The following is a 27,967-nucleotide window of genomic DNA, read 5'->3' on the forward strand; positions in this document are numbered from 1 at the left end:
AAACAAACAAAGAAATCAGACTGGATTTTTTGGCATGTAAACAAAATGCATACTGGTTGCAATGACCACTGTATATAAGGCAGTGATACAATATATCACAAAATGCATTCTTTTTTAACAAAACATCTAATCTCATATATACAGCATCATGAGTAAGTAAGTACTCTTAAACACATCTTATTTAACAGACAGAAAAATGATGAAATTTATACATACTTTTGATAAAGAATTTCCAATTGTGGCATGGTATAAAAGCAATTGAGACCAGATAAACTAAATAGAACATACCAGCAGGATAAGAGGAAATCTTGGAGTCTGCAAAATACTCTCCATTTCAGGAGGTTTTGGATGAGATGGCTGACCAGAAAGGTTTCCACTTGAGATTTTCATCTTCTTTTCAGTTCTTCATTTTCATCTGAAATACCAATGAGAACTTGTAAATACTGTATGAGACCATGAATACACTGACTCCTTGTGACATACAGGGTTTGCAGAACAATCGCTAGCAATATTCACCACTTTTATATCCAGCTGGTGAATTGTCACCATGAAATGCATCAGAATGCAGTGAATAATCCTGGATTAAAGACAAAGTAGTGTACAGAAATGTGCAATAAATTAGTCAAGCTCCAGACAAAACAAAGGTATGATTTATCTCTGATTCATGACGACTTTTCTTGTGCTACGCATTTTACCAATGCAAATTACATTGAATTTTTTAAATTAGATGGTACAATTAAGATATGTATGTCAAAAGATTACTAATCTTTAGCTTTCCAATTAATGCTAAACACAAGTATCAAGTCATGTATTTAGTCTCTCACCACCAATAAATGCATTCGTAAGTAATCACCCTAGAGTGCACCAAAGTCATGTGAATTTGATCCAACATTACTGCTGCTTGAGTGCTTAGATCCAGTATTGCCTTCACTTACTGATGTTATTAATACCTCTGTCTCATCAGCATAATTCCCATCATTTTTCAAAACTCCCATTGTAAAACCTCTGCTGAAGAAACTAACACTACAACATTACGATTTAAAGAACTACTGCCCGGTTTCTAATCTCCAATTCATATAAAAAGTCTTAGAAAAGGTTGTTCGATCCCAGCTTGTATCTTTCTGAATTTGAACAGTCATTTTATCAATGTACAATCTGCATATCGCCCTTGCCACAGAACACAAATTGTGTCTGCAAATAGATTACACTCCAGCCCAGTTGATCTATGTTGTGGTGTTCCACAGGGGTCTGTTCCTGGACCTGTTCTCTACATTCTATACACTCAGCTGCTCTCAAGTGTCATAGATCATCATCCAGTGTATCACCAATTGTACACTGATGACACCCAAATATACAAATCTAGCCACCCAACTGGAGTTGATGCTACCATCCAAGGTGTGGAGATGTGCATTTCTGATGTGAAATCATGGATGACTTGTAACAAGCTGCAGATGAATGATGATAAACCTGAGGCCATTCTGATCACAAAACAAAGACTTTCTCATTCATATCCTTTACCTCATACAATAAATATCAGAAACACCAACATTAAATTCACACAATCAGTACAAAACCTAGGTGTTACTCTGGACAGTACTCTCACATTGAACCACCATGTCATGAACATATGTAAGGCTGCATATCTTGAGCTGAGACGCATCAGCTCCATTCGCAGATATCTTTCAGCTGATGCCACTAAAACACTTGTGTATCCATTACTACTTTCAAGACTGGACTACGGTAACTCAATTATGTCTGGTTCATCTTAATATCTACTGCGGAGACTTCAAAAAGTTCAAAACATAGCTGCTTGGATCATACTTAGAGTACCACAATCAGAGCACACCTCCCCGCTGCTCTGTACCCAACACTGGCTATCCATTCGATCCAGAATCAAACACAAAATGTGTTCTCTGTGCTACGTTTCACTGACAGACTCTAGTCCAACATACCTATCCGACCTCACCTATGTGTACACACCAGCAAGATACTTGCGCTTCTCTTCCGACAATCATATACTCATTATTCTCACTATGAAAACAAAGTCATATGGACAGCATTCTTTTGCATACCAGGGCCCAGCAACGTGGAATGAATTGCCCACTGAATTTAGACACAAAGACGCAGTGATCCCATTCAAGAGTGCTCTCAAAACCACTTATTCCGACTGCAAAAACAAAATTAAAGACTTAATAATGTTAACTACCTTAAATATTCTCAGCATGTTTTTTATGTTTTCTAATTTCATGGTGTTTGTTTTTGCAATCATATCATTGTGTATGTTTTTATGTTGTCTAATGTTGCAAAGCGCTTAGAGCTTCTAAAGATTAGGCGCTATACAAAGTCCTCATTATTATTATTATTATATTTAGCTTGGATAAATATTTTTAAAATCAGTGGCCATAACTAAAACAATGGGATTTTGTTTTCTGATCATAAAAGTATGTTGGACACCATCCATGATGTACAATGCTGTCTGACATTTCTATGCACCTAAGGTTTCCATCTCAAATATTAAAGCAAAATGCATATCGAATTTGACAGATTGACGAAAATAAAATAAAGCAATGCTTACCATTTGAAAAGAGGCAATTGTCACTAGAATATTCTATTCAAAATGATATTAATTTTGGCCACAGGTGATACCACCCCCATGTTTTCCTGACTCGTGATATGTCGGGCTATTCTGTGCACAGCTTTGAAAAGATGTAATGTTTATCCATCGAGCTATAGAAATGAAATACATTTACTGTAGACTGTTTCTGTCAGCAGTTAAGTTGAGTAATTAGGACAGGTTTATAGCTAGTTTTACAAAATTCAATGTAGAATGCCAATAAATAACAAGATATATTTTTGCAAACTAAAGTGATCTTGTGAAAAGATTAGTAAAGTTTAACATTTTATAAATAATAAGCTATTATGTGGAAGAGAAACAACAATGAAATAGGATGCAATGTGTTTACGTCTTGTTGATGGGGGAAAATTACTAAAGAATTTAGAAACAGACTATACGCTGGGGAATTTTTTGAGAATTTATGTTCTAGCGACAAGTTTACATATTGGGTAGCAGATGGTTTTGTATGTGCGGGACAACTTCTTGCAAAATTGGAAACTTGGATTAAAATGCCATTATTGTTTTAAGGTATACATTACCATATTTTATATAATGTATTGAATGATTCTAAAAGACGCATAGTTAATCAGAATTTCTGGGTTACAGATTCAAGAAGGTCATGGAGTGGGTCTACATGTTGACTAATAAATTACTATTTGATCCCCTAGGTGATATTTCAATTCTAAATTAAAACCAATAATACTTAATGTATAACCAAAAATGCAATAACCTGGTGGAGAGGCAAAAATGAATATAAAAAACTTCCATACAGCCTCAGCAAATTTAAACTGAATAAATAAGGAAAAAATAATCAAACTAAACAACAAGACAAATTATGATATGAATTTCATACAAGAAACACATAATAAGTTGATTAAAGAACTAATAACTTTAAGAGAGGAAAAATTAAATGGGGTTATAATTGTGAATGATCATAAGGAGATGTAAGGGGAGGGGTAGCTACTTTTATCAAGAATAAAATGGGAGTAACTTGGGAGCAAAAAAACAAGGGAAGCTTTATTTGCAGGAAGATTGATACATATTGTGATAGAGGACATTCATTTTATAAATGTATAAATACCTGCTAATAAAAACAAAAAGCAACAATTCACTGAAAACCTGTTTAAATATGTAGAAACAATTTCAATGGCCCCCCACCCCAATCTGTGTTGATATTGATGGAAATAATGTGGATTGATGTGCAATCTTACTGCATGCAAATCATTCCAGAAAGCACCTATGTACTGTTTTGACACCGGTATTTGGTAATAGCCATATCTAGCGCAAAATTCAAAATGGTCATAGGACAGAAGGTTGAGTAGCTACAATGTCATAGCCGCAATGTCTCCACGAAGTAGGTGTAGTAATATTTGTGCTGGGGTTGTGCTATTCCACGTCGATTTACAAGTCACCAAACAGGATTTGATCTGGAAATATTTTTCGCAAAAAGATCTCCTCTGCCAATGGTAGCTCAATGGCTGGGAGAAATACTGGCAAGTCAGATGTGTATAAAATGTACATGAATGTGTGTTGATAAAATTGTCAAAATATTTTGCAGGTTTTAATTAAAGGGCTATATCAGCCTTGAAAGTGCCAGAAATTATCATTATAGATGTGGCTTGAGTCTACATGTTTTCAGTTAACAAAAACGAATTATCAAAGCTAGTACCTGGCATCCTTGATAATTTGACTAATAACTATTTTTAATTAACCATTTCAGACTTTACACTATACACTCAATGTGTTTATACCAATGTTAAGTTTCTGTATGTCACTGTTTAAGTTTTGATTTTCTCCGTTTTATTTCACTTGATACAAACACATGCTGAATAATCTTGTCATGTGGTGTATATCGATGATACTGCAAAAGTACGTAGCTTAACACAGGTTTCGAACCCTTGCTATGAACAGCAGCAGTAAGCATGGCATGTACCACGAGAAATCAACTTTTTTTCTTCTTGGCTATATAATCATTAGGTACTAATGTGTAAACTATAAAGTTGGTAATTTTTTTAATATAATTATTGTGCAGATTTACTAAATGTACTTTTGCGATACTAAGTCCCATGCTTGTTTAAAGGTTCTAACAAGCTGGGTTTTTTATGCAATATGTCATAAGTATATAAGGTGTTGTGGGCTGCATGTATGAAGAGAGCTCAGCAGCTTTCTAACTAATACTGCAATTGCTATGAGCTTTTTTAAAAGTTATTTATTTTCTTTAAGTTGTTTTTTACTGTTCTCTATATAGTTTAGGAACTTTAAGCAATATTTTGGACTAGTCCGATGACATAAGACACATCACCCAATATTTTTGTTGGGGGGCTGATGGATCTTACTGCCTAATGAAGGGTGCTGTGTGGAGCGTTTTGATGTCGACTAACAGTGTAATGAAAGTCAAATTTTCAGATATATCACACACAACTGGTAACCAATAGCAATGCATTTCTGCAAAGTAAAGTTATAATGGTTTTGTCAGACTTTACTTACCCTGATGTCTTTTCTCTAATAAATTCAAATTCTCACAAAAGAACCGGACCTGTTTTCAAGTTTTGTTGGCCTACATTTCAGTTGGCTGGAAAGCGATGAAAGTCAGGAATGCCAAAATCGGGTTAAGCTGAAACATTATTCTTTAAGGAAACAAATAAAAATATGTTTTGCCTATTGGAACTGTAAGCAATGTTTCGTTTCATTCAAGAAACATATCCCTCACATGAACCTACTTAAACATACTTTAGCGTACCTCGACTACCATTGCATTGCAACAAATTCAAATGTATGTCAATGGAACATGAAAATGTGTCCATTTGCTAGTGTCATATTTTCACTCCACCAGGATAAAGACAGCACTGTAAGTATATTAATTACACATAAATTAGTGGAAGAGTGTCGATATAGGCTGAAAAGTGTGTGAGATATTCCTGGAACTTGGACTACTAATTCCGATGTCAATCAACATTGGAACACATATACATGGCCGTTATTTGGGTAGTAAGACATAGCAAGCAGCAGGGAGAGCGAACAGACCTATGAGTTCCGACAAAAAATAAACCCTCCACAGAAATCTAATCCGGAGAAAGGTTCTATTTACCGAATAGAGGCTTCCTGAAGGGAGTTATATCTGTATTGACCCCCAATCCGAAAATAAACCCTTGGTTCGAAGATCTAGCTGCAGAATAATATGTTCATGATTTTTCATTGATCTCTGATTATATTTTTGTCGACCAACCGGAGATAGACGCCCTCCCTGCTGCTGTCGTGTCTAAATGAATTTTTAAGATTTTCCTTTAAAAGGTTCTATCTAGGCCGACTCGATATCTGGTTCGTGGATCACATAAATTCACCTCACAAATCCATACAGTGTAGATTGAGCTCGCCCAGAGAAATTTTTAAATTCATTTATGTCCATGTCACCTCTACACCACGTTTGATGAATGTTTCTTAGCGTATGCGTATCTTCGCCGTTAAAGATCGCTAGCATGTTGCAATTATCTCTAATTACTTTAGGTATTTGTGTATATCTCTGAGTTACATAAATAACATCAGTAATTTTATGACGTCCACGAGAAAATATTTTAGCAGGATTCGATTGTTTGTCCAGCATCATATCGTCATAGACCACCAAATTGTTAATCGAACCATCTAGAACATCAACCGATGGCGCTTCTTCAATATCGGTGATAAAATCAATTATATTCTCACCGTTATTCAACAATGCTGCGTTCTCATTGAATTCTTTCAATACCTGATAGCATCGTTGATCATTGACAGATGGTGCAACTAAATATAATTTATCCCATTTTAGCCATCTCATAATCAGATTCTACAATAATTGTGTTTTACCCGACCCTGATGGTCCTATGATGATCATTCTAATCGAATTAGGTAACGCAGCATGATGTTTCAATGGAACAGATTTCTTTGTAGCTGAAAAATCAATTACATTCATGATATAATTATATCATGGATTTATATTGTGTGCGGTGTAGAACACGAACACCAACTGTGGATCTAGCTACGGTCGTTACAAAAAATAATAGATCGGCTGTTACTGGTAAATGCGAAATATGCGGCACAAAGAAATTTAGAGTCTCTTCATCTGACCAAAAATCAGTTAAAGTAAAAACCATTAAAAAAAGAAGAAAATACGGAGGTGATATTACCTCAGGATTATCATCGTTACCGGGATTCTTTTGGTCCAAATACCCCGGAGAAAAACATCTACCAGGATATAACTACTGCGGACCAGGTACTAGACTCGATATCAGATTAAATGATCAAGATCAACCGAATCCTGGTGAGGATCCTGTAAATGCAATCGATCGGGCGTGTTATATTCATGATATCGCATATCGAAGCAAAGATCTACAACAGCGACATCTAGCTGACATTAAATTAATTCATGCGTTAAACTCGATAAAAAATAAGACTCTCAGAGAAAGATTAGCCAGCTGGATAATTAATGCTGCTATGAAAAGTAAATTAATTCTAGGTGCTGGTTAATATTATATGGAAGAAATTTATTATTCTCCTGTTGGATTTTGGAAAGGTAAATCCGCTATCAAGAAACTAGCAAAAGCTGCTAAAGTAAAACCATCAGTAGCTGCTACGTGGTTATCTAAACAAGCTATCTGGCAGATTTATCTACCACGACCCAAACGAATAGAATACGCACATTTTGATGTCAGCGTACCAAACGAGGTTCATCAGGCTGATATAATGTTTCTACCGCACGATACCGTTAACGATAAAACACACAAATATGTATTAACCGTGGTAGATATCGCTAGCAGATACAAAGAAGCTGAGCCACTGATAACGAAAACAGCAACTGAGGTTGCTAACGCATTTGAGAGAATATATCAACGAGGTCCATTAACGTGGCCGAGATTGCTTCAGGTTGATCCTGGACGAGAATTCCTTGGTGCTGTTACTTATTTGATGAACAAAAAGAATGTTGCAATACGACGTGGTTAAATAAATATTCATAACGATCAGGCTATTGCTGAGCGATTTAACAAAACATTAGCTGAAGAATTATTTGGTTATCAGTACGCGAGAGAATTCATTCAGGATAAACGATCTAGCGACTGGGTCATTAGGCTACCAAGTGTTATCTCAGCAATAAATAACGAGTTAACAAGATCGATAAACATGAAACCAGCAATAGCTATACAAAAAAAAATTTATACCGATCCGTAGAAAAGATTTTTCGATTCGACCGGTACTTGGTGATGTCATCGTCAGATATTTATATAAACATGGTGAAGCTGAGGGCGGCAGAAAAAGAGCAACAGATCCTATTTGGAGTGTAACGACACATAACATAGTATCTGTAACAAGATCATCAGGTAGACCAGCAATTTATATGCTCGATGTTTTTGCTCCTCAACGCGGTTTTACACGAGAGGAATTACAGGTGATTACGGCTGATACTCAGTTACCTCCTCAGTCACTCAAATAATCTATGCCGCGTCTGTTACACTCTAAACAAGATAGAGTGACATTTTTTTCTGTTATGTCCCAGATTATTGTTTATTCTGTCCACGGTAAATTGTCTTGAATCATTCCTTTGATACATCCAAGTCATAATACAATTACAACCGGAGCAGTGATTATTTTGTTTCTCTTTCAGCGATAAATTGAAATCCACATCCAGATCGAATTCGTGATTATTTTTCTTATCAGTTTGTTTATAGCTGAACATTTTTTTTTTAAATCACATATTCGTTTGTTTCGTCGTTGATAATCGATCTATCTAAGGTGATTCTACCTAATTGAGATATTTTTCTCACTCTGGATACAGCTAAATATACCAGATTAGACCATTCGATGTTGTCATCTACAATCCAAACCTGACAATCTGAGATAGTTAATCCTTGTGAAGAATGAATAGTCATGGCATATCCCAACGTCCACGGTGATTTTTCTGCATTTATCATATCGTTAACGAAATCAATATCAACAACAACATCATTCAATACAAGATTCTGTTTACCTTTACCAGGTATATCGACGTCAATATTTTGTAATCTGGTATCGATTGGTCTATAACATAGCGGAACAGGCATCAGAGGGAATTTTTATTGATGTATCTTGAATAATTTTTGTTGAAGAACATCCCTGATTATTTTTCTGCTGGCAACTATCAGATCGTTTGGCGTCCACATTGATAAGAAATCCTTCATTGATGTTTCCGGAATTACCTCTCTCATTACATCACTTTGAATCCTATTTGATTTTAATCGTATTAGTTTCTTAAACTCACTCAATCTACCATCTAACGATCTATAATCAGTATCGACCTCCTCGTAATAGTCCACGAAATCCTTCAGCCACGCATGAGGAGATTCACCATCAATAGGATTTGGTTGACCGTGATCACCACACATTATCACAGCAGTGTTTTTTGTCAATAACCACTCTAGAAACATTTTCAATGTACCATCGAACACAGTACAATTTTCATCCCATATAATTTTTTTATTTATATATTTTTCTCCCATCCTAGACGGACTCCACGTACCACCGTTGTACTTGAAAAAACTGTGATACGTGCACGAATTTACTCCTCGCTGTTTCATCTCCCTCGCTAATATAGCGTTGGTGTCAACACGATCATATCGGAGTTCTTGAATAATTCAATCATTCTAGATGTTTTTCCTGATCCTCCCGGTCCGTTTATATAGATCATCTTGTATCTTGCGGCAAGATCATAAACAGATGGTGCGGTCGATGTTTCTGATACGCTATCTGAATAATATTTTTCTTCATCAGCTACGTCAGCATCTTCGCAATAATGTAAGATATATTCGTCCTTTACTCGCCATGTTCCAAAGGAACCATCTCCGGTTAGTTTTTCTAACTCTGGTAGGTATTTTTTGTCAATATAAAACGAATCTGTAGCTGCTCTAACTGCGGTATCAGGGAATCTGTTTATCATTCATAAGAGATTTATACTCGCATACGCTAACATTGATGATCTTAGATGAACATACTGAGGCGATTCTCCTTCGAGATAATTAACCACGGTACCTAATTTTGTTCCATCAGCGACGTAAACATCTTCTCTGCTACAAAATATACCTCTCTCAGCGGTATCAGCTATTATAAAATCTAACTCAGCCTCATCCATAATCAATCTGCAATTACGTCTCTGATGATCATAAGCACCACCCTGAGTGAATTTATCAATAATTTTTCTACCTAAACCTTTTGCGTCATCATGCTCAGGTGGTAGCCAAACATCAAATTGTTTCTGATACGAAATAATTGCCTCGCTGACCATCAACGACGTTAACATAGCAGAATCTAGCATATACCTCAATAACACTATCGGAACCCATTTTTGTTCTGATAGGTGTCTTCCAAATCAAACGTAGTATATTTTATGTAATCCTGAAGCAAACTTGAACAATGTAACCTTAGCGAATCCTGTCAGGTGGAAATCTGGTAACGGACCGTTAATTGATACTCTTGTCATTTCATCACACGGATGACCAAACCGAGTAAAATATTTGTTACATTCTCCCATGCCCAAAAAACTACCTGGATAACACGCTATCATGTCGAACGAAATCATATCCATAAAATTATATTTTGTGTTCCATAATCCACCATGACCATACTCAACGCAACTATCTTGAATATCTTTAAGAAAATCTTTTCTGGTTGGTTTCCATGCATTTTTCTTCCTTGCTGCGTGGGCAACAACAGACGGAATCGTGAAACAATTAACCAATAATTCTTCATTCACTGAGTATTTTTCTGCTGTCGATGTCATCGAATCATGTAATTTTTCGCTTCGATACATATCCCCATTGGGCCTGACAAATTGATCGTATCGATCATCGCTGGAAAATAACCAAACAGATACAGGATCTGATTTACTTATTTTATGAATAAAATCGAACATATTCCCCACAGAATTTTCTGTTGTAGAATAGAATTTGATAACACGATTCCGAGGAAAAGCAGATACTGCGCTACTCCAAGCATGAGAATTATGATCAATTATCTCGATAGGAGATCCTTTGGATTTATACGCAGAAGAATACAGTATCTCACCTGATATTGTTTTCACCGTGATGGGAAATTTTAATGTTGCTGATAATACAGCAACGTCGCTTATTGATGCACCATCAGCAACTGACTCCGCCCAGTCATTTATTTTTTCTTTTCTTAAATCTGTTAGGCCGTTTCCGCATTTTATGTTCGTAAAATGCTCTATCATTCGTTCAGCTACACAGTTTATCCTCACCGACATTTTCATCTTAGCGAGATTCTCAGCAACAGGCTTATTCAGTCTGTAAATGCCATAAACAACAGCTGCTACAGGATAAGCTTCGTACATAATACGGTTTATCTATTCCGGTTAGTAATCCTGGCTTGGAATTATTGCTCACCGTGACAGATTTTTTTCCGTTTATCACAGGATCGCGTTTATCGCGTGTAATCCAAACGTCATTTTTGTTATTCACAATAAATTTTATTCTGAATATGTATTTGTCGTTGTTGAGTGAGTTAATTATCTTTTTAGCTCTTGTATCGTTCATCGTGTTATCGATATCAGCTGCTTTCCACGTCGACCATACATGAGCTGCTCCATCATCGCAAAATTCCTTCTTAGCCTGATCTAGCTCAGGAATGATATATTCTGCTTCATCGAGATCAAATATCATTTTGTTAGATTTTAAACAAGTATATCTTTAAATAAATATGAATAACTGCAAATGGCTCATGGTTGGTTCGTTTACTTGTTGCGGCAGATCGTGTAGAAAAGAGTATTGTGGAATACATTTAGCTTATATAAAGCAAGGTGGAGTCGGTCCCACGAGATGCATCAGATGCAACATTGGAATTCAGGGAAAGACTAGAATATGTGCAGGATGTGGCGGTAAAACATACAGAGAATTAAAACGACATTATGACAAAAAATCTCCTAATAGTGATATCGCTATCAAGTGCGAAGAGGATTATTTGAGTAGATTCTCAGACAAACTTTGATTTAGACAATTGGAATATTGTATAATGAATGTCATATTCGTGAAACATCCGATCATTGATAGCTACGATGCATCTGCTGATGGTACAGTCAGACATTGCAAAACAAATAAGGTTGGTCGTATTGATAATGCTGGTTATGTCAAATTTACGATTGGAAGTAAATTAAGATATTCCATTCATCGATTTGTGTTTGAGTGTTTTCATGGGTCAATAAAAAACGGCCTGGTAATTGATGATATTGATGGAAACAAACTCAACAACTCCATAGAAAATCTGCAAGCAATTACCCAGAGTGAGAATCTGAAGAAGGGGAATGTTGGTGGACATAAAATTTCTAAAGCTGTAAAATCAATCAATACAGAGACAAGTGAAGAGATATATTTTCAATCAATGAGTTTGGCTGCAAAATATTTTGGCATTTGTTCAGCTACAGTGCGGTTTGTTGCAGAAGAAAAATATAAATCGACCTTCTCATACAAATCCGGTAGCTGGATTAAATTCAGTTATTTTCCTCTCATATTAGACAAATAATTTATTCATGAATATGAATCAAGAAAATATTAATGAAATAATAAAATCTATTGAAGCATTAAAAATAAAAGAGATAAAATTATCAGATGATTTAGATTCTGATAAGATCGTTGCTGATTTTGATACAATAACGCAACACAAACAAGAAAATAGATATACTCTGTCGTCCGAATACAGACTCATAAAAAAATACAATCTGCGATGTACAAATCACTCATCAACATTGATGAAGCTGGTATAGGTGATTTTTCTCCGTTAGCACGTGTCGTTGAAAAGATTCGATCATCGCTGTCTGATGAATACGAATCCAAAAAACCAATAGATACGCGTGCACGACAATTGCGGAGATTGATAGATAGTGAAAAATAATTTTATTTTCTGTAAATATTTTTTTTTCTGTAGATATTTTTTTCTGTGAATTTTGGCTGTTTTGGTCGATTTTTGACTGTTTTGGTCAATTTTTGGCTGTCTTGGTCGATTTCACTCATTAGATAGGTTGAATAGGATACCCCGATTCTTTAATTGATTTCAATTAGAGATGATACAAGAGTCAATAAAAACCAGCGATTTTTGAATATTTTGCTTGTTTTTTGACTGTTTTCTGAGTTGATTTTGCTTCTTTTTGGTTGATTTTTGTTGATTTTTACTTGTCTTTATTGACTCCTGTATCTCTTCTAATTGAAATCAATTAGAGAAACGACCATGTTCGGTAACTCATCCAGTGGATAAAACAGGCAAAACAGTCAAAAAGTCGACCAAAACAGTCAAAAAATCGACCAAAAGAGTCAAATTTCACTGAATTTTACACACAAAAAAAAAAAAAAATCTACAGATCATAAAAAACATTTTTTATTTTTATGATTTTATTAAGAGATTTATACTCAGCGTTTCTCCGCGTGTATCTAGCAGATGTCCAGATTGATCAGTCAGCGAAAAATTCACCTGCTGCAACAATCTATTGTGACATCGAAGTTAAACAGGATTGATTGGTTCTTGTACCAGCAAAAATCCTGGTGGATTCTTTGGTGAAAATGAATACAAAACAAATCCTTGTTTCGCCTGATCAGAGACGGATGCATCAGCGATGTAGCTGTTTTCGATGATATCACAATTGAGACTGACCGCGATGGTGGTTGTTATATTGACTATCTCAGGCGAGAGATGCCTGCCGGTGCCATCCTCGGCGTTGTCGCGCTTGAAAATAGATGGTGACTGTAGCAGTGATTTTTTTCTCCACGCGGCGTGTAATTCAGAAAACTTTTCATCAATGGTTTTAGCGAGAGAATCTTTCACTTTATCTGCAGTGTACCCAGGTAATTTAAAATTTGGTAATGTTGCTTCAGTTAGCGAATAGGTGGTCATGAATTTTTCCCTGTTACCTGATTTATCATCGAGTATTACCTTAATTAAGGTAAAATTAAAATCTTCTGTTCTTTTAATGATAAATTGTATTCTTCTTATTTGATCAATCATTTTATCACATGAACTTGATATGTCAAAAATACACTCGTGAAAATAATTTTGTAATATTTGTTGTTGTTTGTTATAATCTTCTTGAAGTTTATTAAACATACTGATGATATTACTTAATTCATGATCTTTAAGAGACCTCCAGATCATATCATCTTTTCCTCTGATAATAAATCTTGTTCTTTTTGGAAATTATATATCCCAGTTACAAGGAAGACATAATCAACATCTATGCTGGTAGATGTACTAATTTCTCTATCCGTGGTATAATCCTCCCTCCGCGGTTCTGGTGGTGTTGGTGGTTTGATCTCAGGCCAACCTAATACGGTTCTTATTGAGCTAGCGTAGATATCTACCTGATAATTCGAGCTTATTTCGATAATCGATTTTGATGTTGGTTCGTGTACAGTTATCTTTATTCCGGGATCGGATCCTGTTATATTTTTTATTCTGTGTATCAGCTCCTCATTAATCTGATCGATCCGGTAACTACCTGCTGGTAATCCAACCACATTCCAATCAGGAGTACCATCGTCTTTGTTTTTATAAGCAAAAACAAAGGAATTGTTTGAATGCAGTCCGCCAAATGATTTTGATCTGATATTTGGCCAGCTGTAATAAACGCGTAACTGAGCCAGTGCTATCTCGTCAATAGAGATAGGAGTAGGAAAAATGATACTGAATTCAGGTTTAGTTGAGCTAGCTGAGATCATCGTTGTTCTTGTCACCATTGTGTTCGTCGCAATCTGTTGCAGTAACTCGGTCATTATTTATATTGATGTCTTTAATCGCTTAATTATAAATCTTAGATATCAGCGCGAATTCTGCGTCGGATATAACGCCGGCATTGAGACTCTCCGACAGCAACAAAGATAATTTAGAGTACGCTGCTGTTGCTGTATTTAGTTTATCTTTATACGTGGTTAATTTTGTGTTAGTACACGAGGATATTTTTTTTGTTATGATACCGAATATACCAGCTAACGTGGTGGTTGTCGAAACAATAACCGTGATAACAACAGGGGCTATCATCGTTAACGTGGATAGGATTATTCCAGCGCCGGTTATTATCGCCGAGACAGAATAAACGGTAACATCGATGATGACTAATCTGCGTTGGTATTTTTTTATTTTTACCTGATAGACGTCGATGATACTCTTCAGCGACATATGCCATGCACGAGCTTGACTGTATCTATATTCCATTATATTTTATCGATCAAAAACTAAATGAAGGTACCTCAGCGATAAATTCGATACACCACCATATGGATATCTCTGGTGGTGCTGGTTTATTAGCGTCAGCGAATTCGAATTTAATTATCTCTTCGACATTTTTATCTAGCAAAATATTTAGCGTACCGAGAAATCTATCTGAGTGGTGTCGCCATTTATATTTTTCACAGGTGATTCTAAATCTCTCTGAGGAAAAATGGTTTATTCTGTACGCGCCAGTGACAGGTGCTGTATACTTGAGAGTATTTGATGTACTCGTCCATTTTAATACTCCTGATGCAATAATAGGCGTTAGATGAATAAATCCTTCATCACTGATGGAATCTTGCTAAAATCGATTTTACCGTTGACTGAGGTATTAACGACAGCGAGTTTTTCATTTATTTTATCAACATCATCTCAGCTAGCCTTTTGAATCATTTGAATGGATATAAGCTCGATATCTCCGCGATTTCTCTCGGCGGCGTTAGTATTTTTCCTGATATCTTCTTTAACAACGTTAAAATCAGCCACGTGAGCGTCGTATTCGTTTCGCTTGATTATATCACCTATCTTTACGTTGCTAGTCTTTAGTTTTCCATATTCATCCTGAAAAACAGCAACCTCACCACGATCTGCTCCCGCCAGCGACAGAATATTGTTAACGTCGTCCTTCGTAGCGTATCTCGATAAATCACCGGTATCAAATTTTTCTCTCTCCAGTATTTTTCTTATCGTTCTTGTTAACAGAGATCTACCGTAGATGTCAACCATTATACTCTTTTTTGCTGATCTAATTTATTTGATGTATACTCGTGTACTGTTTTATGATACGGTTTTTTTTACCTGGATATCGCCGATAAAATATCTATTGCTTCGCCGCCACATATCGGAGGATCGGCTAGTGTTTGTGTTGGTAGCGTAGAGTACCACGTTGGAGTATTTAGCTGAGCTACATAATTTAAAAATTCCCTATGTGGGGCTAACCCATATGAGCCAGCATAGATAATCTCGCGCGGATTTATCGCGTACGCTACCCAGTGAGTACCAGGTCCGGTACTGTTGTCGAGATTTATGATCCCCGTTTCGTATTCATTTGGACGAGCTGGTAATTGATCTCGCATAAATACGCCTCTGAAAAATCTTATTTTTTTATTTTTTAGCAGCATTAATTAAATCGTAATTCGACATCGGTGTTATCTTCTGTACCACGATGCGGCGGTTCCTGGTAGAGGAACTCCTTTCCCGTAGTACCATGGAGGTGTCCCTGGTAATCGGAGTCCTCGTCCTTTTCTTTTATTGTATTTTCCGCCGGTGACTTTTTTCGCGACCCACTTAGCTCCTTCTTTAGCAGCGAAACCAGCTGCACCCAACGTTGCAGCCTTTGCCACAACCGGCGCAGCAGCAGCTAATAATGCTGGTATCGCAGCTAATAGCGGGAAAATACCACCTACCTTAGCCATATCCTTTATAGCGGCCGGAGATAACACAATTTGTGTTCCGGTGTTAGATGATTTAGCTTTATCGAAATGTTTTTGTTGTGTTTTTGTTATCGATAATTTATTTGGTCCACCCTGAATCTGATCGTGTTTTAACGTCAATTTCGTCCCACATTTTTTTGTTAATTCTGATTGTAGCTTTTTTATCTGACCCTGAGTCAGAGTCACACTGACATGTTCATACGGCATTTATAAATTTGTAATTGAATTTAAATCACATTTTCTCTACAGGAGCGTCGATGATCCTCATTCTGCCTTCAATACCCTCGAGAATCATGGTTATATCGCTGAGTATAACAGCAATAGCTCTAAATGTATCAGCGGCATTTTCTTTGTTTATTCTAGCCTTAAAATGAATATCAACGACAGATTGTTTTATCAAATCCATGTGTTCCAGTGAAAAATAATAGATAGGATAGTATTTTATAAAATCCAACTGAGATATTTGTAATCCGGTATCAATGTTTTGATCTCGACCCATATATCTCCACAAACGATGATAGCCACGTGCTACTGAATTATTTGTGTAATCTAGTTGAATCTCATCAATTGGCTCCTGATGTCCATTTACCCTCAGTGATACATCACTGGCTCTAAAATTATCAAAAATCGTGTTTGTTTGAGTCTGATTACCTAATCGATCAGCTTTTTGAAGAGCTATAAAGATATGTCTTGGCGCGGATACACCTTGTTGAGACGCTATATGCCAGGTGAAATTGCCGTTTATGTTACTCTGAATGCTATATGTGTATGTCGTCAGCCACGACATGACAAATTTGCCACCTTGATTCATAAACGATAACAGATTTCTCTCTTCTTCTATCGATGGTGTCATCGAGGGCATCCACAGCGTTAGTTTTTCTAATATAACCTTGCCAGCATCACCTGCTCCTCCAGTCCTCCAGATAGCATCGTTGCTGTCGCCTTTTCGATAAAAGACAACCGTGTGCTTAGCTCCAAATATGACTTTTCTAAAATCTCTGCAGAATCCAAATATATGTGACAGCGGGATAGCGCATGAAAATCGTTTACTGTCACCCCCCAATATAGCTGTACGAGCGTCAAATCCGAGATTGTACCTTGCGTTTTCAGTTATGATCATATTCTCAACCTCAGCATCGGTATTATCTCGTTTTTTTTGGCTGTCTTACAAGAAAATGTACATTCTCAGCAACATCTGAATTATCCTTGGTAAACATCATGCTAGGACCAGCTGATCTGGTGAAATCATCTGAGTATCTCGCTAAGCCTATGATCGTGGTTGCTACATCGACGTTGTCACTGATTGTTTCGATTTCTCTACCATCGATCATGTATGCGGCACTCTTGAATAGCGCCATAATGCCGTTGTTGACTAATCCAACCTTGATAGCTGCAGCATAATTATTATCATCGTTTTTCACAATCTTACCCACAACCTCAATGAATGTCTCACACGGTAGAAAATATCTTGTAGTATCTTGTACTTGTAATTCAGTTCTACTGGGACTGTTTGGTGTTATCGCGTCATACGAGTAATATTGGTAGTCTCGCACTGAGTCGTCTCTCTCTGCTGGTTCATCCAACTTAAAGGCTTCATTAGATGCACGCGAAAACATGCTTATTAATAAAATATTTTTATAGTCTAAAACGAAGGCGCCCTCCGAATGCAGAGGTACTGGTTACTTGTTGTGGTTGTTGTATTTGTTCTAACGCTAACGACGTTAGTTTTTGATTAGCCGCGTCATTTATAATCTTGCTAATGTCGCCAGGCATCTCAGCAGTAACAGGTAATTTATCCGCAGGTTTCGGTTTTTTTCTCACCAATCGCAGTATTCTATCTTTGATGGCGTCATATGCTTTGCTGGTAGCATCACCAAGGGTACCTATGACCTTATCGCGAACAACCCCTATAGCTTTCGACGATAGCTGCTTAGCTAACGGACCAACCTTAGGAGCCACTCGAGTGAAAAATTTAATGATTGAATCACCTATCCCCGATCCGTATTTGAGTTTATACACAGGTAACCTTGAATTCATGATACGAGCCTGTATCGCTCTCTGATGGCTCTTATGCACGATCATTTTATTTTATAATCCAATTATTCAATCACTGTGATGATCGTCTATGAGTTCATCGATAAGATCGCGATAGATAGATACGTCAATGATTTTTTCTTGAAACAATCTTCGACAGATATCTGTTGCTTCATTGACTATCTCATGTGAATTATTTCCAGCTCGTTTCCCTCCAAAAAGAACCTCAAGCCGAGATACATCATTAACAACGCTATCAGGACAGATGGTATATCCACTACCTGTTTTTGGACTGCCCCAAAACGACGCAAAAAGACCTGGTCTTTTTTCTTCTTCTTTTTTAATCTTTCTTTTTCCCTATTTTTTATCATGATGTAAATTTTATTTCTGAAACTATCGTATCCTTTATCTTCGAGATTAACATCCTTATTTTTACTAGCAAAATATAGCAGAGAAATCCAATCATCAAAAGATAAACGTTTGCCACGATGTTGAGCTTTTAAATGACTGTCTCTATTTTCATACTCCTCCATAGCTAAACGAAATAATTCATTTTCATTTATTTGGATTCTTTCTAAGTCAGTAGGAAGGAAAAAATCAGGTGCAGATTCACCACTCATCCTCGATTCGTCCTCTGGGATATCTGGTTCTTCTGGACGTAATTTTTCTTCCTCTACCTTCTCAACAAATTTCTTGTAATCTGGGTCATCCAGATCATATTTTTTATCCTCATAAAAAGTAAAATATAACGCAGGAGTCCATTCAGATTGTTCCACACGATCAATATGACCCTGCGCCAGATATTTATCTCTTTCATTGTAGTCGTGAGCAGCGATCTCAATGATTCTTTTACGATCTCTTAAAAACCTAATAGCCTCCGGTTTGAACATCCATGTGGTGGTTTTGAGTGCAAGCTGATCTTTTACTTTTTTATAAAAATTTAAAAAATCTGGATCTTCAAGATTTATCGCTGATCTTTTGGAAGCAAAATATACATCCCTAATCCACTCTGGGTTTGAATAGTCTTTTCCAACATATTTTTTTTTCAGGTATTTACCTCTATCATTATATGTTTTAGCTATATCGGTCATTGTTTTCTTATCTTTGATATCATGAAGAATATTTTTCTTGAATAAGGTATGCGGCATAAATTCAGGTTCCTCTGCAGATAGAGGTTGCGGTGCAGGTGAGGCAGTTGCACAGGTTGAGGCTGTTGTCTAGGTTGTTTTCCTAAACCTTTTATCGCATCGAGATATGAATTATACACAAGATCATTAGCGACGGCTCGATCTGTGTTGTAGCGAACATAATAGATCCACCTGTACCATTTTTTGCGATCAAGAACGTCACCAGTATACTCAGGCTTCAACATATTTTTTTTTTGACTAAATGAAGTAACAGCAAAATTAGCAAGAGCGTTAACGTCCGCTATCGCTTTTATTCTTGTTGCGCTATCATCGGTGAATTTGTCAGCGGTACGGATCTTAGCGGTAGTTTGTTTCTCAATTCTTTTCAGCAAAGGTAGAATTCCTTCCTTTACTGCCTCTTTCGCTGCCTCAGGATCTTTTATGTCGCCTATGAAAGCTTTTTTGGTTGCTTTGGTCACTGGTTTGAATAATTCCTGCGTTGTCTCAGCAAATCCTGCCTTTGCTCTTTTAATGGCTTGTATTTTCTTTTTGACTTCCTTTTGCACTGGTAGATACTCCTTTATTGCTTTTAGTCGCTCTCGTGCTATTTTTGACCTGAGTGATTCTCCAACATCCATGTTATTTTATTTTCATTTTGTATCTTGAAATTAAAATCTTAAAAATTCATTTAGACACGACAGCAGCAGGGAGGGCGTCTTTCTCCGGTTGGTCGACAAAAATATAATCAGAGATCAATGAAAAATCATGAACATATTATTCTGCAGCTAGATCTTCGAACCAAGGGTTTATTTTCGGATTGGGGGTCAATAAAGATATAATTCCCTTCAGGAAGCCTCTATTCGGTAAATAGAACCTTTCTCCGGATTGGATTTCTGTGGAGGGTTTATTTTTTGTCGGAACTCATAGGTCTGTTCGCCCTCCCTGCTGCTCATAGCACTAAAACAAAAACAACATGTGCTATGTCTTACATTGTAGAACTATATTTTGGACTTGTACATTTTTGTTTAAGATTTTATTTAAGCACAAAATATTTATTGATGGAATGTAATGTGCTTTTCTCCATTCTAAATTATATAATTAATATTCATTCCTAACTTATTTTACAAGCAAAATACATATAGTTATATCATTTGTTATAAGAACTTGGCTATATTGTCAAGTGAGTGTTTTCTTCACATACCAACACGTTTATTTTGTATGTACTGATTTTCTGAATTTAAGACTCTAATTCCATGCCTGAGAAATTTTTCTTATGCTGCAATACATGATTCAATTTCTTATACAGTATAGATCCAAAAATGTTCTTAGGGATATAGAATACCCAAGTCATTGTGAGTGTTATCCTTGCTGATTTGATCTTTGCAATACAATTTAATCATTACTTAATCCATGATATGATTGAGTTTTTCTAAACTAGTAATTTTTTTAAATTACATTACAGTTTTTTGTAATGTAACAAATCCAAATCACACACACACACACACACACACATACACACACACTTAATCTAGCACTTCATACACATAATTCCAATGTCTTCACAAAAAGCTCAAAATGTCAAAGTCACCGTGAGGGTTATCTTCACTGACATAATATTCTAACTTCAAGTCAACAATAATTTATTAATCTAGCAATCCAGAAAAGCATAATGTAATGACATTTTTCTTTCATAATTTACTAGTTGTCTAAGTCTGAGGTGGGCAAACTATTTTTCAATGTAGCCACAGGTGTGGTGAATGAGAAGTGAAAAACATCATACCATGCCACAACTGAGCCAAACTTAATGGCCAATTTGCCACTTGTGGCAATTGGTGACATGGTTGCCCACCCTGGGTCTAAGTCAGTGTGACCGTTGTCATTACCAGCCTGAAACCCAATTTAATGCCATTTGTATAAATCCATTTCAAATAAACATTATGATATAGTTGAAGTGTAAAGTCAAGCAAGTATTCTGTTTGCAGATTTTAAATTTTAGATATTACAGTAAAGTCATATTTTCTCTTGTGTAGTAAACTTTATTGAAACTGGTTCTAAAATAGTAAATCTTATTCAATTTTCATTCACCAGAATAGGTGTTAATACAATCCTGAATTAACTGTATGGTACTAAAATATACCCTGATCTTGTGTGAGATTGTAATATTCAGAACTATACCTCAAGACAATAATAATATATTGAATTTGTATTATATCAAGACTGTCATGGTTATGAACTCCAATCTTATTCAGGTTTTTTCATTATAAATGATCATCTTGTGTTATGGTTGAAAAGAAATCAAAGACCATTTTAACTCCATTCTCTCCACATTTGTCACTTGTTAAGAGGCATACTCATCCTCAGTGTTATAGTAAAATATAATCTTATCTGGATCAATCTTAGTGGTGTAATATATGAATGGAGAAAGAATATTATCATCCAGATTAAAATATTTTTTATTCAGACTCTACTGAAAATTTTAGCTGGATATGGGATACGGAGCCTGATGTGTACGAACAAAGCAATGTGCACCATGACCTTTTTAATTTAACACTTTAAACTCCTGCAGAAGAAAGAGATTTTTAGATCCATTAAGCTGTATTAACAAAAACATTTCTTCAGTATGATTTTCCTTTACTTAGTAGTGACAAAACTCATATTTTAAAGTTGTTGTTTTGTGTTTGGTTTGGCCTTTTATGGTAAAGCAACACAAGTAAGTTATTTAGTGCCAAGGGACTTTAAGTATAGTACCTTGCCCAAGGACACACCATGGTAGCTAACTCAGGTTGGTCCGATGGTAGAATTTGAACCTACATTATTTCACAGGTCCAGAAAGCTAACCACTGAGCCACTACAGCTCCCCATCTTATAGTGGAATGCTGGTATACTTTATGATCAAGAAGGATGGGTTGGGGTATGCATGTTGCATCTGAAAAAAGTGATGGAATTTTTGTTTACATAATATTTTAGTCATACAATATGAATCATTTTCTACAGATTTAAGATGTATCAGATCAAGTTAAGAAAAATCATATATTCTGTTTAATGGGAATGTACTAAAATTCACTGTTATTGTTTGATTTTTTTGGTAGTAAGCTTACTTGGTATTTTTTCTTTTTAACTTGAATGCCTAATTTGTTAACATCCAGTCCTAAATCTTCATGGTTCTGTCTATAAAGTGACAAGTGTTGATACATGTAGGGAAGTTTTTGTTTATATCTTTTGATTTTTGTGGTTCTGGAAGTTGTAGTATTTGATGTTGTATTATTAACCATTTCAGTAATTTAATGAATGCAGAGAATACTGCTCTATAAATGAAATTTAAGGGAAGATAATGTAAAAGTATGTTTCGCTGCAAATATAAATTGTTTAAAATAATAATATATCATTTATCATATGACTATTCAATTGTGGTAACTAGTATTCCATCCAATATCTATATATTAAAATATGTCTTTTCATACAGCTGGTGATCATTTAGATACAAGTCCAATTGAACATAATCAAATTATCAGTGCAGGTGTTTTTATTAGTAGTAGTATTGCAAGTATAAGTGTTAGTATTAAGATTTCGTATACAGGTATGATAAGTGTATCATAATGTTTAAATGATGCTCCTTGTTACAACATAAAATATGCTCATTGAAACAAATGGTTCACTGGTAAATTGGCAGTAAAGGTCTTCACTGAATTATGTTGCATAAACTATTTTACAATAAAACATATATGATGCATCTCAATTATGATGATGTGGAGGAGGAGGATTAATAATAATGCAGTTTAAGTTATCTTCATCACATAAGTTCTAGCAGATGTGTCATTTTTATGTGGCTCATTATCAGTTTGAAACTGGTCTATGATTCCTGGATCTGGACATATCTGGTCCCCTGATGTTGTGCTGCTATGGTCTTTACAGTTCATTAGGATATCAGTTACACTTGGTTTACATTTAGAACCCCATGGGATGGAATGCCCAGTTTGAAACTGAGAGAATGGTTAATTATCCATAATATAACTCCTGCAGTTATTATTAGGTTTGATATCAAGGTATTTCATTAAAAGCTTTTCAACTCATGTTCTGTTCTACCATACAGATAAATAAAGACAATTTCAAGGCTTTCAGAATTATCCAGTTTGTTTCATGTGTTGTCACTTTAATGGGCAGGTAACTAACTGTGCAGCAGACAGACTGTATATTGCCACTGTACCGTATAAATATCAGTGTTTAGTCTGCTCTCAGTGGCTGTGGTTTGATTAGTTACAAGTGTCATCACATGTGACTAATTAATAACCAATGTAATGAAACTTATATAATTAGAAGGCTGCATTTAAAAGCTCTAAAGATCTTAAATGTGTGCTAGAGGGTAGGGTTATAAGTTATACTCCCAATTATGTTTGTGATGAGCAAAAGCAGCTGCACACATTTGATCTTTTAGTTTGGTTCTGGTATGGTCAAAACATGCAGGTACATTTTGATCTTTAAAAATTAACATAATTCCCATGTAATACTTTCCAAACCTAAGTATGCGATTGATTTGATAAAGTTTGGAGATTACTGTTTAGGTTCTGTTCTTACAATACTAGATATACCTGACTACTCCATAGTGAAATGGCCAACTGTTAAGTTATATGAGCCAGATGAGTAATGTTAGCCATTTGTTTAAGTGTTTTCTCATTAATTTCATTTGTGTCACACAATTGAATGCAATATTTCTTTCTAGAATAAATTTATTTTATTTTCTAATTGTGTATTTTATGATCTTACTGGATAGTTTATCTGGTGAATTTTCATCCGACAATGACCAATTACAGAAAAATGAGAATAATTTTACACTGAAGATACTAACAAAAACAAACTGATGATTTTTGTAGAAAGCATACATGTGAGATTTTGACTGCAGTAATCAGGTTAATTCCTGATGCAACTATTGGTTTCTATTCTGAACCATCACTGCCACCATCTCCTAAATTTTACATTCATTTTTGACAAGAAATAGCTATTTTCAATATTTTTCTATGACAAGGTAGCTGAAAGAATCAGTATGTGTCTTATGCATGAATAAAGTTCACTAGTACTATAACAAATTAGCATACTTTTCATCACCCCTCAACCATCTAGATTTTTTTATATTTGCCTCTGTAGCAGACACACATAAAGGTCGGCAGCTCATTTGCAGACCAAGTTACGCATTTGATCTCCAATGCTCATGTAACTGTGGCAGGCAGTCACCAACAAGCCAACCTATTTCCATGCCTAAGTCAAAGTAAATCTAAACCACATTATAGATTTAGCTTATGTGTGAATTTAGAAGTGCTAGGCTTGTGATAATTAGGTTCATGCCTTCTACTTTAAAAATTAGGTGTATGTCAAAATACGAAACTATCCAGTGAGACCTATGATGTTAATTTTAATCCCTATGGGATTGGTGACATAAAAAGCCCAAATGCTTTATTTATTAAAAGGTAACTAACGGGGGCAGGATCTGCAGTGGTATGTATGCTAGACTCCTGATAAAAATGTTTGTGTTACAATCTTGTTATCAAGTCAACCAGGTTACCTACTGCAATGTACCCTTGCCTTACTCCAAGTCCCTCAGTACTCAGTAAACAACTAGTGTTGCTGTACATAACAAAACCAGTCCATATTGATTTTACCTATTTTACTAAATCCTGACGAAAATAATTCTCTAAATAAAGCATCATTAATATGTGAAGGTCTCGCATGTAATCAAACTCTTCCAAGCTTTCAATGATATGAACCGATTTATCAATGTTTATCAAATTTACATGAAAAACTATTTATTTGTTATCAAATATGTTCAATGTTTTGATCATATAATCATTTCTGCTACATTAGATCAAAATAATCTTTTTGTCAGAAATAGAGCCGTTATAGTATTTGCAAGGTCAACCAATCAGATGCAGAATTTGAGTTTAATATGAATGAATATTTTATTTTACAAAATTGCTCTTTTGCTATATCTTGATGAGATAAATTTATTTACCAAGTCTGATAAAATTAATGAGAAATAGTTTTAAGAGCAGTAACAAGAATGGCTAGTGAGATGTAGAACCACCACATTATATGCATAGATTTTGCTTACAGCCTCAGACATACGAGCAAATAATTAAACAAGTCAGATCTAAATTGGATCATAAACACTGTTGTGCAAGTCGTAAGAAACTCTGCCAATCAGATGCAAGGTCACTTCATTAACATATCTTTATCACACTCATAATAAGCATCATTGTGAAGCTTGACTATATAAGCCCAATGGCCAAGTATGATCAAACTTGAATCAGCAGTAGTGGTTATAACCTCGTGTATTTGTATGCATGTTCACTTCTTCGATCTAGATCTCATTTATATAAGCATGTATTCTAAATTTAGCAAAAACTGCACTATATGTATAAATATTGCATGCGGTGGTAACATGCTCAGTCAGGTGAAAGATCACCTTATTATTATTAATGGTTAACACGCATCAAACTTCGAGGACAACTTAATGATTTTAGTCTATATTGTGGAAGTATGGCTTTTAGGCTGGTTAAAAAAACTCAACTAATCTTATATATAATCACCTCGTGTATATACTTGGATTTAGCTCATTATTAGATTTATCCAAGATGTTGATTTAAGCCCAAAACCAAGTTTTATTTAAACAAATTGATCAGAACTATGGACTCCAAAGTAACTAATTTCTTACTGTTGAAAGACAGAAGGGGATGTGAAATAAATAACACACTCTGGATCATTACATAAACCCACTTAGCCTTTTGACCAGTTGAGATAAAATAGCAACAATAATGTTAATTCAGATTGATAAATCACGTTTTCTCACATTACCTCTAGCCCTTTTCAACATGGATGGTATTTTCCTTCCACATATGTCAGCTCTTAATTAGTGGTCCTTTCCCATCATGAATGTTGTAGGTGAAACTCTCAGAATTAGGCTTTTTAATTAGTATCTGTAGAAGAAAAAAAAATTATTGGTCTGCATATAGCAATGTCACCTTTTCTGTATTAGATTAAAATACCATATGTATGTGTGTGTGTGTTCATTTTAGAATTTAAGCATACTTGTCTCCATGTATTTTTTTTACAATTGATGATGATAACACATGACTGGTTTAATTGATAAAATGTTATTTCTTACTTCTTACAACTGCTCATAATATCTGAATTTACATTCAATGTTTGTTTTAATTAACATATTTGGGATAATGGGCAAATTATTTATTTTGTAGTTTATCATTATATCATTTACCAGTAATTTATCATTCAAATATGTAAAATATAGTACCATTATACTGACTTCATATTCTATATGATATCCCAGCAATACATGTTAAGCAGATAAGTGCAAATAAAAATGTTTAGAATGTAAAATTTACTCCAAGCTCAAAGAAGATCTGCAAAAGATAATCTCCAACATATTACCAAACAAAAAGCGAAGTTAACGCAGTTACCTTTTTTATGATGTCTCAAACACCAACGGTACTGTACAGCTACGTCTTCTGAGTTTTACCGTCATCTTGTCTTTCAAACCAGAATTAGTTTCTTGAGCTCTTACAAAATGAAGAAAATTTTAAATACTATAATTTAAGCAGTTTCTTTACATGGCATAAGATAAATTATGGCACACTGTTATGTCTTTCAGCACGACGCAACTTCATGTTTGGACGGCGTGCTGTGTGGGCATCCCTGACACAGCAACTGACATGAATTCTCTATTAGCAGACAATAATTCGGAATAAATCCTCCGCAAATCTAACATTCTCGATTTTTCATAGTTCCACCTTTTCATTGTTGCATTTATTTGATTGTACAATTGCTAATGAAGTTCAATGAATCAAGTTCATCTGCTGTCTGAAATCCCGGTTCAGTTGGTATTTTCTTCCGCGCATGATGCCGTGTAAATAAAAGTTACGGTCGACATTCAAAGTGGCTTAGGTTAATTTATTATTTTCCTTTATTAAGGTCATTTACAGAAAGTGTTTCGATAGGATGAGATAATGTAAAAAAAATATAACAAAACGAAAACTTTCTTTTCCAACGCTAATACTGGATATATTTCAATTTGTGGTTGATACTATAAACAAATATTTAAAAAACATTTTAGCCCGTGGCTTCGGCGCGCCACTCGTTTTTGTGGGTTTTTTAAAATGTTGTTGGTGTTGTTTTGGTTTTTTTTTTTGTGTGTGTGTGTACCACACTAAGAAACATACCAGGCATTAGGCCTAACGTAGGAAAAGAAATTATCCTCTATTTGTTACTATTCTTACTGTAAAATGACGCAAAAGTGATCAAATTGCTATTAAGATTTTGTTTTATATAACACTTACCGCTCGTTTTCCTCGAGATAAAGTAGCCACTTCAAAATGATTATAAAATCTGTGACAGATGAAGAATGTGGTTTAAATAATTCATAATCGCCTGCCTTAAATACTGTAGGGATTTATTAATGTATTTCATGGCCCGCGTTTGAATAGATA

At 35.3% G+C, this 27,967-nt stretch overlaps 1 long non-coding RNA gene across 1 annotated transcript; it reads right to left on the reverse strand.

Annotated features, from left to right (window-relative positions):
* Positions 1–265: 265 nt before the first annotated feature.
* LOC149784596 (uncharacterized) lies at positions 266–26,431 on the reverse strand. Its single transcript, XR_016414171.1, has 3 exons — positions 26,319–26,431; positions 22,287–22,401; positions 266–415 (listed from the first exon to the last, which is right to left on the reverse strand). It is a non-coding gene; the product is annotated as an uncharacterized LOC149784596 (long non-coding RNA).
* Between the last annotated feature and the right edge of the window lie 1,536 nt (positions 26,432–27,967).

The sequence above is a fragment of the Sinohyriopsis cumingii genome, chromosome 14 (assembly GCF_028554795.1).
Source record: "Sinohyriopsis cumingii isolate HCF-2022 chromosome 14, ASM2855479v2, whole genome shotgun sequence".
NCBI lineage: Eukaryota > Metazoa > Mollusca > Bivalvia > Unionida > Unionidae > Sinohyriopsis > Sinohyriopsis cumingii.